The 12320-nt window shown below is 41.0% G+C and overlaps 1 pseudogene; it reads right to left on the reverse strand.

Annotated features, from left to right (window-relative positions):
• Positions 1-3447: 3447 nt before the first annotated feature.
• Positions 3448-6393, reverse strand: LOC119508413 (annotated as a pseudogene).
• Between the last annotated feature and the right edge of the window lie 5927 nt (positions 6394-12320).

Raw genomic sequence — 12320 nt, forward strand, 5'->3', positions numbered from 1 at the left:
AGGCAGCAGGGGTGGGATTCTGTGCAGGGACACCCCCAGGTCAACCCCAGACTATAGGGGGCCTGGCTGCGTGTCAGAATCAGGAAGGAGAAAAGTTTCATTTAAATGCTATTAAACTAAGATTTTTTAAAAAACAATAAATGCTCAATAAAAGAAAACACACACATATGTAGATACACGGTGTTTCAAATTATGGATACATAATAATTTCTTGAACCCCTCAGTCATTTATGAACATTTAGGTCTTTGCCAGTAAGTGTCATTTCCAAACAGTAGAAGGAAAAGAGAAGCTGTGAGTTTTCCCTACTGCCTGGATCCAGTGGATCCTTCAGGTATTGGAAGTCAACCTGCTATTACTCCCATCCTGACCTTATAACTTGCTCTTGAAGCAAGTTAGAAAATACACAGAGCCTTACGTATCAGAGATCAGCAAAGTCCACTTGTAGGAGAGGCATTAGCTGCAGGATTACAAAAAGCGCGAGGATTCAAAAAGCAATCACAAGGACCTATCTGTATTTGTGATGCTAGTCTGTGGGATACATGCCTTTAAACAACCCCCTTTCCATCCTATTTGCCTCCAGTACAGCTCTGATACTTACAATCCCATCAACAAACAATCATCACCCTATCCATTCCCATACCTTTGAATTCACCATCATTAACATATCTGAACATATTAGATTATCATTTCCCCTTGCTAGCTTCTGTCTATCACTAGGTCCCCAATATTTTACAATTAAAAAAAAAAAAAAAAGCAATCACAGGGAACACACCAAAGGACAGTTTCATGGCGTGACCACAGTGGGTGAAACACCTGCAGGGGGATCTTGCCCGGAAAAGATCTTGCACCAAGAAGCTCCTTGGCAAGTGGGTGCACTCCTTTTTCCCAGGCCCCTATTGTTAGACATTTATATCATTTTCAGTTTTGTGTTATTAGGGAAAAAAACGCTGCAATGAGTATTTGTACTTTTCTCCGAACATTTTTGTTTTTTCAATTGTACTTATTTTAACGCATATATATAATGTGCAGTATAGTAGTGTATAATTCACATGCCTGTGTTATCAATACTGAATTATTTGAGAGTAAACTGTTGACCTCATAATTCTTTGTTTCCAAACACTTCAGCATTTATCTCCTAAAAATAAGGATATTCTTGTAAAAAGCCACAGTACAATTATACAATTGTCAAATTCAAGAAATTTAACATTGAGAAAATGTTATCTACTGTACTGTCCATACACAATTCACTCATTTTTTAAAGTCAGTGTTATTTCAGTACTAAGCACTGTTCTTCGGTCCGTTTTTCTTTTCATTTCACTGACCAGGGGATTGTATGGTATAATTTCTTACATTCTGGTCTCCTCATGTTGGTCTTCTCTTCTCTGTGTTCCTGTGAACTAGACGTTAGAACTGAAAGCTTGACTAGATTGTTGTTAAATATTCTGGGGAAGAATGGCTCAGAGGGGATGCTGCATACTTCCTACTTGATCCCACCAGAAGGCGTCTGATGGGAGGGTGAACCGCTGGTGACATTGGTACCAGATTAAAGGTAACCCTTTGGCACAGTGCAAACACCCTGTTCCCCCCAAACCCTCACCTAATGATTTCAGCATCCATAGATGTTTCTTGCCTGATCCTGTGATTTCCTGGCATCTGTAAAAAGGAGCTAAGGGTCACACACCAACTGGGAGTGGACTATAGTTGCTTGTAAAAAGGCAGGGTCGAGGATTATTTCTTTATCTTTAATAATTTCCAGAATAAGGAGTTGGTGTGAAAATGTCCTCCAGCAATGGCAGAAGAACCCCCCCTTCTCTCTCTCTCTGTCTCTCTCATCACTATCAATGTGAGGATTTTAATTTGTTCGGCGTTTTATTTTCATGCTCAAATTCTTCCAAATTTTGCTAGTTGGCACTCCTTTGGGCGGGTTCATCTATCCTTTCAACATATTCCCATTTTAGTCTTTAAGTGAGTCCTTGCTTTCTGCCATGAGCTATCCCAACCTCACTTTGTATTTTCCCTGCCCCAGACCTAGAAAAGACCATTTCTCCCTCCCTGGTTCCTTTTGTGGGAAAGAGATTTAGAAACCAAGATCTGGACTTGGAGTTTGCTTATTGCTATCGAGTGTAATTGTCTCTAGCCCTTTCCATGAATAAGAGCTAAGAGATATGTTTTAAAAATCATAAGTTCATATTAACATTTCCAATTTGAATGTAACATAACACTTTTTTCCTTAACTCTGATTTTGTATTTGTATTTCTTTTCTCTTACTCTGAAAATCTTGGTTGCTAATACTTGGTTTCTAATAACATTTCCATATTTACCTATTTGATTTATCATATAATATACAAAACAATTTCAAAATTACAATTCAATAAATTATAAAATGTTTTGTTTTTTTAAATCCTTAAAACATATCTCACTAAGCATATACAGTTAGAGGAGCGTATCGAAAGTCCCTCAATTCTTTTTTGTTGTTGTTTTTGCATTACTAATTTTGCTATACAATTGGGGTCCTTAATACCAGTTTATTTTCAATATCAAGGTTAATTTTTAAATTTAATTTTACTTGTGAACACAGAAAACATAAACTCCATGAAAGGTGCTTAGAGAAGTCTTGGTTCCATCCCTATTCATCCACCCTGGTCTATCACCCCTTATAAGTAATCATTATTTTCATTAGTTTCAGGTCTATCTTTCCCATGTTTCTTTTTCTATTTTTTCTTTTTGAGAAAAAAAAACTTTATAAAAGTAATTCAATAAGATATTAAAAAATTACCAAAACAGCTAAGTTTATGCCTCAAGTGCTTCAATATTTACTGACAGATGTTGCTGCTTCTATTAGAAGAGAGGAAAAAAAAAAAAAGCTATGCAATCAACTGCTGCCAAGCTGTTTCCAAATCACTATATACATGACACTTGCTCTAAAAGATGAAATACTTCACTAATGCAAGAGCTGCAAAGAACCAAAACCTTAAAATTTTGTTCTAATTTTTTTGTTTTAATTCATTTAAGACATCTGAGATTCATTTTTAAGGACAGGGCAGAGGTATGTATTTTTTTCCCAATTCATACAGAAACAGTCATATATATTTTATGAATATAATTTTATTAACATTCTTCCTACTTCTAACATATATTAGGTACAAAGAGCTATGAATCCAGTTTTTATAAAGACTATTTCAAAATTTTCCTAATATAAGAAATTCTGTATTTGCATACTTCTAATGAAAGTAGCAATAATTTTGTGAAAACAAAATCATACATGTATTTATAGATCTCAATACAGCAATATAAAAATGAAATTGAGAAAATTGCTCATTGTTCTAATTTGAAATATATAGTGAGAGTTTCTTCAGAAAAAAAGATTTACATGAAATTTACCTTACCTTATGGTTTATGCTCTGAGAGTACATTTTACAAAAATCAGCAACCGGCTTCTTTAATGTTTAAATTGAAATGCACATGATAAGTGTAAATGAGTAACTTTCTTTTATGTAGTAGCAAAAAAGAGTCAATAATCCTTTCAAGAAAGAGACTGTTTTGTTTCCTCCCAACTTGGATTCACTGTTAACACAAACCACAAATGTTATTGGAAACTCGTTAATTGTATAATTCAACTGTCTTACCCGAACAATCATCTCAATCTGGCAGACATACCCCTTAGAAACACATTTTTCTATTAATTTCTGTAGAACTTCCTTTTGGTATAATCTGAAACTTCCTGTTGAATCAGATGCTCCCTGTCTCAGCAAAATCTGAGCTATAAAATTGGCTCCACAGCTGATTATTTTTCTTTTTAAATCCCAGCCATATACACCTCCATTTCCTTTGTAATGAGTTCCAGAGACAATGTCAAGATTACCCTCCTTTTGCTTCCTAATGAATTCAGGAATAAATTTCGGATGGTGTGAGAGATCAACATCCATAATAATTACGTAGTTTCCTGTAGCATGTTTCATTCCATGTATATATGCAGTTCTAGTGCCATCTTTTTCTCTCATGGTCTTAAAAGAATTTTGTCTGACCCATAGATCTTTTCCAACTGTTCAGCAACTTCCCTTGTTCCATCCAGATGTCCATCATCTATGATTCTAATTTCGTAGTTGATTTCACTCTCGGAGAAGCTTTTCACCAGCAGCCACACGATGGGGGGTGGGGGGGCAGGTTCTCCGCTCGTTGCAGGTGGGCAACAGCACTGCACGCTTGTCCTGCCACGGGGGTGCCCCTCTGCTTCTCCCCAGGCTCCTGCCTGGGCCTGAGAGGAGAACAACTATCTTCCATGGAGGCCGTGGCAGAACTCCGGCATTTCTTTTTTGCAATCTATTTATATAATATTTATATAATGCTTAAATAGATATAAGCATCTTAGTTTGCCAGTGCTGCTATGACAAATACCACAAAACTAGCTGGCTTAAACAGCAGGAACTTATTGTCTCAAAGTGTTGGAGGCTAAAAGTTCCAAATCAAGGTCTCAACAGGTCATTCTTTCTCCTGGAGTCCGTAGTGTTCTGATGCTGGCTTGCCAAATCCTTGGGGTTCCTTGGCTTGCATCACATGGCGATCTGCCTCATTGGGACTTCTTCTGGTTTCTGGCTTTTTCTATGTCTAATTTCCTTTGTGTATAAGGACTTCAGCCATCTTGGATTAAGGCCCACCCTGATTCAATTTGGCTTCACCTAAACAGGATATTTGAAGATCTATTCACAAATGAGACCTCACCTTCTCTAATAATAAAATCTTCAGATGTCCTATTTATGAAACCCACAGAATTGGGGGTTATGACTTGCACTAGTCTTTATGGGGGGCATAATTCAATCCCCAAATATATATAAAATATGTACACCTCTGCACCTTGCTTTTTTTAGTCTAGTAATATCTCCTGGGGATCACTTCATATACGGAGATCTTTCTCATTCTTTTGTACAGCTGCACAGCACTCCATTGTGTGAATGTACCATAGTTTATTCAACCAGTCTTCTAATGGTGGACATTCTGGGAACCCAGGGCCTGGGTCCCCTTCCCTCCATAGTGATGTCACATAGCCATCTACTTGACCTGGACAGATGCTAAAAGTCATCAGAACTCCCCAGGGGAGGAAAACATGTATTGTTAACAAAGCACTGAAACTCCCCTCCCCGATCACAAATCTCCACACCCTTGTGTCACAAGACCCTCCTACTCACACCCTCTTTGTCCTAACTCTTATAAACCACCCCTTGGCACCCCCTGCTTTTGCAGAGCACTAACTTCCATCTTTCCCCACCTGCTACCGCCATGGAACAAACCATCTCCTGTAAGTTAGTCTTATTATATTCATGTCTATACTTATGTCTAACTCCATGCCTGGCATGTTCTTCAGTCTGGGAGCTAAGCTAGGTTGTAACAGATGTTTAGGATGTTTCTGATCTTTTAATATTACAAATAATATTATAAAAATAGTTACGAATAACTTTATACTTCTGTAGGTTTTGATCATGAAGGTGTATCATCAAACTCCTAGAAGTAGTAGCATTGTTTTCTAAAAGGTAAATGCATATGTAATTTCATTACTTATTGCCAAATTCTCCTCCATAGGGGCTTCAGCAACATAAAATAGTGGCTATTTCCTTAAAGCTTCAACAATAGAGTGTATTATCCAAGTCCGGCTTTTGGATTTTTGACAATCTAATAGAGGAGGGACCTATTTCAGTGCAGTTTTAATACACATTTTAAAACTATGAGTGAGACTGAGCCTCTTTGCAAAGGTTAAGAGCTTTTTGAATTTTCTTTTCTATGAACTAGCTGTGTATATTCTTTGCCCATTATCTACCGGGTTGCAGTCTAACTTCCTTGTAAATTCATCCCAAATATCTCTTGATGCAAGCAAAATCACTTTTCATTTCCTACCACAATGATATAAAATATAAAATCAAACAAACAAAAGAACAGCACAATACAGCATTTTGCTCCCTTATCCCCAAACTCACTCTAACCAAAAAAGGATTTGTGATCTTTTACATGTTAACCTCTCTTCAGAGGCCCTATTGAGTTGACTGGAGTATTTTGGCACTAAAACATCATTTTGTTATTTTTCTAAATCTTGGCCAGTCAGCTGGTTTGGTTAGAACTTGGTGTTAATGAAACAAAGGCTGCAGTTTGGATACTCATATGGGCTGCTGGTTGTGTGCTGAGAAAAGCTGTTTGCCAGCCAGAAGGGGGCTGCCCAGCTGCCTTACATTTAGAGAGAAATCTCAAAAGAACACCCTGGGGGTCAGGAAGGAGCAATGGCGTCATCTCCAAACATAGCTTGCCTGGGGGGGCTGGATGCCCAACTCTTGATCCTTTGGAGGCCTGGTGTGGGTTTCTGCCTGGGAATTTTACCGTGTGGTCAGCAGCCAGTCGAGAAGATCCATGTGTCACACGGTAGTGTATGCAAAGCCGTGCAAAGTGTTGTTCTCCAGCTGGCTGCCCCACGTGGAGTGGCACATGGGGCTCCCGGGGACCATCTCAGCAGCATCCTAAAACTATGAGTAGAGTCCCTGTTAGTTATCTATTTCTACACAACAAATTACCCTAAAGTTAAGGCTTAAAACAAGAAAAAACATATTATCTCACAGGTGTCTGTGGGTCAAAAATCCATGAGCAACTCCTGGGTCTTTCGTGAAGTCACAGTCACGATGTCAGCTGGGGCTGCAGTCCTCTGAAGTCTTGACAGGGCTGGAGGATCCACTCCCAAGATGGCCACCCCATGGCTGCCAAGGTCACGCTGGCTGTTGGCAAGAGGATTCAGTTCTTTTCCACACGGACTCTCCATGGGGCTGCTTGAGTGTCGCACTACGTGATGACTGCCTTCCCTCAGAGCGAGAGGTTCAAGAGAAAGCAAGGGAGGAAGCTGCAATATTTTCCAGGATCTGGTCTTGCAAGCCACACACCATCACTTTTGCCACATTCTAAGTTAAAAGCAAGTCACTACATCTGGCCCACACTCAAGGGGAAGTGAATTTGGTTCCACCTTTTGAAGGGAGGACTGCCAAAGCATTCATGGACATGTTTTTAGATCGTCATTGTCCTGAGCCCAGGATGCCTTTTCTTAACCGAAGGGCTGCCCGACACTGTGATATTAGCAGAGGATAGACATATAGATCAATGGACTAGAATAGACGTCCAGAAATCTACCCACATATATATGGCCAATTGATTTTTTTCCCACAAAGGTACTGAGGTAATTCAACTGAGAATTGTCTTTCAACAAATGGTGCTAAAACAACTATCTGTATGGGGAAAAAAAGAACCTTAACTCCTATTGCACACCATATACAAAAATTAACTCCAAATGGATTAGAGGTCCAAATGTAGAAGCTGAAACTAAAAATGTCTAGAAATAAAACATAAAAAAAAATCTTAGTAATGTTGGATAGGTTACAAAAAACTATCTTAGGATACAAAAACACCAGCAATAGAAGAAAAAAGTGATAAGTTGGATTTCGTCAAGATTGAAATTTTCTGTTCTTCAGAAAACACTGTTAAGGAAAGGAAAAGTTGAGTGACTGGCTGGAAGAAAATACCCGTACTACATAAACCTAGCAAATGACTCATCTCTAAAATATATAAAGAATACATAGCATTCAATAATAAAAGAGACAACCAATTTATGAATATTTGAACAGACACACCACAAAAAGAATATATACTTTCCCTCCGCCTCCCGCCCTTTCGGAGGGATCAGTGCAGGGCCCCAGGGAAGGCCGCGAGCGCCGGGTTCGTGCTTCGGACACCACGGCAGGACCGGCGGGTGCGCCAGGGCAGGGGGACACGGGCTGCCCATGGTCCCAACGGGGCCTCCTGCCCAGCCTGCACCGCTGCGCAGCCAGTACGTGGAGGACGCCTCCTCCAGCCTTCCTGAGGAGGTGCCCCGACGCAAGTGTACCCGTGTAATGTGGTCACTACCTCATTGTGAAAGCTTCTCATAGCCATTTCTTGTACTTCAGATGTAGCCTGTGACTCATAGTCTCAGGGCTACAGAAGTTTATAGAGGAAGCTTGATTGCACGCTGCATTTCCAATATATTTTTCTGCTTCCTTGGTGGTTTGCTTGGTTTGTACTTCTTACTCAGATTGCATCATCGTTGGCAGTATATGTTGTGGGGTATTTGAATATATGCAAATTATGGAAGATCGTTTATATACACACGGATTGCCCCTGGCAAACCTCCCACTCAAGAGCCTTGCTCTTTCCTCACAACTGCTGACTGAATGTTGAATCGTGGAATGACGTTGGACTCCAGCTGTGGAAGTTGGTAGATCTTGTGAGCCTCAGCTCCTGAATGACCATGTGGAATCCCCCTCTCCTCCCAGTTGGGTTTTGTCTGTTATTCATGACATGGCAGAGAACTTGGAAGCAATATCCAGAATTCTGCAGAACTGAACAGGTTTCATACAGAACTCAGGATCAGTAGGTGCTACCTCCCACAGCTCTACATAATTTAGGTGTTCTCTATAATGTATAAGTAGAGATGGTTCAGGATCACAAGCCAGGGACTACCTAACCATTCTTGTGGTAGGAGACTCCCATTCTCAACATTGGGATCTACAACACCAATTTGCATTGTCTCTCTTGTATTTTCATCTCATCTGTATGTTCAAGAGTAAAAGAAGCCCCTTCGTTGCTTCTGGTGTCCCCTGTTCTTCAAAAATTTTATTCTACCCTATATACTCCTCCTGAATGCACAACCAAAATTAAGGAAACAATACTTCTCATACATTGTACCCATTTATAAAATTTGAATAAAGCTGATTTACAAAAGTTGAAATTGGGCAATTGGGAACAACAGGGGTAAGGAGAGCTTTTGTTTTCTTTATCTGAAGCAACATATTCTATCAAAACTTTAAGAGTTTTAAATTGGGGAAAATAAATAAATGTTTCCCCATTTCCTTTTATTTCCTTTTATTTCCTAACCTTCCTTTTTGCTACTGCCACCAGTGCAGAGCCCTATACCCCAGCACCTATAACACTAGATTGATCGAACACAACTGCTGAAACATCAGCCTCCCTACTGACTGTTAACTTCTGCTCTTACTAATCCCTATCACCTCTGTTCATTGCACGCCTAAGCCAACTCTAGGCAATAACATGATCCACGGCTGCATTATTTCTCCAATGAGGCCATGGGTTGGGTGAGACAAAGAAAACATCTCTCAGCCTTAATGGAAGCTGGAACAAGCTACCACAATGCTGGGAAGGAATTTACTTATTGATCAGTCCCTACCTTACCATAACTATATCTTAAGTCCAGGATAAACTTAACTGAAGCTCAGATCCTCGAATAGCTGATGAATGTGCTTGGAATATCCACGCAATAGGGGAAACCTGCCCACCTGCTGGGAACTGAGGTGTAATTTCACTTGAAGAAGAATTTCCTACTCACTCATAGTTGCATTGTCAATAGCTCAGCTGACAACTGTCTTCCTTTGGGTTTTCATTCACAACCTGATGAACCAAAGCCGAGAATGCAGAAAGAGGCCTTCAGACTCAAGGCCTGACCACAGTTTCCAGCCCCACCTGTCATTAATCCCAAGCCCTTCATCTGGGAGTAAACCCAGACCAATCATCAGGAGCATGCAGAGTGCTCCAAGAAAAATAGGGGAGGCCTCTCCTCTCCCAGGGACAAAATTAGCAGGTCTTGGCTTCTCTGGATAATAAAGAAGATATGAATACAAATAAAATAAAAAAGAATACACAGTGGCAAGATGGCAGACTGGTGAGCTGTAAGTTGTAGTTACTCCTCCAGGAAAGTAGGTAAAAAGCCAGGAACTGCGTGGACTGGACACCACAGAGCAATCTGTCTTTGGGCATACTTCATACAACACTCATGAAAACGTGGAACTGCTGAGATCAGCGAAATCTGTAATTTTTTGCGACCAGGGGACCCGCGCCCCTCCCTGCCAGGCTCAGTCCCTTGGGAGGAGGGGCTGTCAGCTCCGGGAAGGAGAAGGGAGAACTGCAGTGGCTGCTCTTATCGGAAACTCATTCTACTGATTCAAACTCCAACCATAGATAGACTGAGACCAGACACCAGAGACTCTGAGAGCAGCCAGCCCAGCAGAGAGGAGACAGGCATAGAAAAAAAAACAACACGAAAAACTCCAAAATAAAAGCAGAGGATTTTTGGAGTTCTGGTGAACACAGAAAGGGGAAGGGCGGAGCTCAGGCCTTGAGGCGCATATGCAAATCCCGAAGAAAAGCTGATCTCTCTGCCCTGTGGACCTTTCCTTAATGGCCCTGGTTGCTTTGTCTCTTAGCATTTCAATAACCCATTAGATCTCTGAGGAGGGCCCGTTTTTTTTTTTTTTTTTTTAAATCCTTTTTTCTTTTTCTAAAACAATTACTCTAAGAAGCCCAATACAGAAAGCTTCAAAGAATTGCAATTTGGGCACGTCAAGTCAAGAGCAGAACTAAGAGAGCTCTGAGACAAAAGGCAATAATCCAGTGGCTGAGAAAATTCACTAAACAACACAACTTCCCAAGAAAAGGGGGGTGTCCACTCACAGCCACCATCCTGGTGGACAGGAAACACTCCTGCCCATCGCCAGCCCCATAGCCCAGAGCTGCCCCAGACAACCCAGTGTGACGGAAGTGCTTCAAATAACAGGCACACACCACAAAACTGGGCGTGGACATTAGCCTTCCCTGCAACCTCAGCTGAATGTCCCAGAGCTGGGAAGGTGGAGCAGTGTGAATTAACAAAGCCCCAATCAGCCATCATTTGAGCAGACTGGGAGCCTCCCTACACAGCCCAGCAGCCCAGAACTGCCCTGGGGGGACGGCACTCACCTGTGACATAGCACAGTCATCCCTCAACAGAGGACCCGGGGTGCACAGCCTGGAAGAGGGGCCCACTTGCAAGTCTCAGGAGCCATACGCCAATACCAAAGACTTGTGGGTCAGTGGCAGAGACAAACTGTGGCAGGACTGAACTGAAGGATTAGACTATTGCAGCAGCTTTAAAACTCTAGTATCATCAGGGAGATTTGATTGTTAGGGCCACCCCCCCTCCCCGACTGCCCAGAAACACGCCCCACATACAGGGCAGGCAACACCAACTACACACGCAAGCTTGGTACACCAATTGGGCCCCACAAGACTCACTCCCCCACTCACCAAAAAGGCTAAGCAGGGGAGAACTGGCTTGTGGAGAACAGGTGGCTCGTGGACGCCACCTGCTGGTTAGTTAGAGAAAGTGTACTCCACGAAGCTGTAGATCTGATAAATTAGAGATAAGGACTTCAATAGGTCTACAAACCCTAAAAGAACCCTATCAAGTTCAGCAAATGCTACGAGGCCAAAAACAACAGAAAATTATAAAGCATATGAAAAAACCAGACGATATGGATAACCCAAGCCCAAGCACCCAAATCAAAAGACCAGAAGAGACACAGCACCTAGAGCAGCTACTCAAAGAACTAAAGATGAACAATGAGACCATAGTACGGGATATGAAGGAAATCAAGAAGACCCTAGAAGAGCATAAGGAAGACATTGCAAGACTAAATAAAAAAATGGATGATCTTATGGAAATTAAAGAAACTGTTGACCAAATTAAAAAGATTCTGGACACTCATAGTACAAGACTAGAGGAAGTTGAACAACGAATCAGTGACCTGGAAGATGACAGAATGGAAAATGAAAGCATAAAAGAAAGAATGGGGAAAAAAATTGAAAAACTCGAAATGGACCTCAGGGATATGATAGATAATATGAAACGTCCGAATATAAGACTCATTGGTGTCCCAGAAGGGGAAGAAAAGGGTAAAGGTCTAAGAAGAGTATTCAAAGAAATTGTTGGGGAAAACTTCCCAAATCTTCTAAACAACATAAATACACAAATCATAAATGCTCAGCGAACTCCAAATAGAATAAATCCAAAAAAACCCACTCTGAGACATATACTGATCACACTGTCAAACATAGAAGAGAAGGAGCAAGTTCTGAAAGCAGCACGAGAAAAGCAATTCACCACATACAGAGGAAACAGCATAAGACTAAGTAGTGACTACTCAGCAGCCACCATGGAGGCAAGAAGGCAGTGGCACGATATATTTAAAATTCTGAGTGAGAGGAATTTCCAGCCAAGAATACTTTATCCAGCAAAGCTCTCCTTCAAATTTGAGGGAGAGCTTAAATTTTTCACAGACAAAGAAATGCTGAGAGAATTTGCTAACAAGAGACCTGCCCTACTGGAGATACTAAAGGGAGCCCTACAGACAGAGAAACAAAGACAGGACAGAGAGACTTGGAGAAAGGTTCAGTACTAAAGAGATTCGGTATGGATACAATAAAGGAT

This window comes from Choloepus didactylus, chromosome 13 (genome assembly GCF_015220235.1).
Source record: "Choloepus didactylus isolate mChoDid1 chromosome 13, mChoDid1.pri, whole genome shotgun sequence".
Taxonomy (NCBI): domain Eukaryota; kingdom Metazoa; phylum Chordata; class Mammalia; order Pilosa; family Megalonychidae; genus Choloepus; species Choloepus didactylus.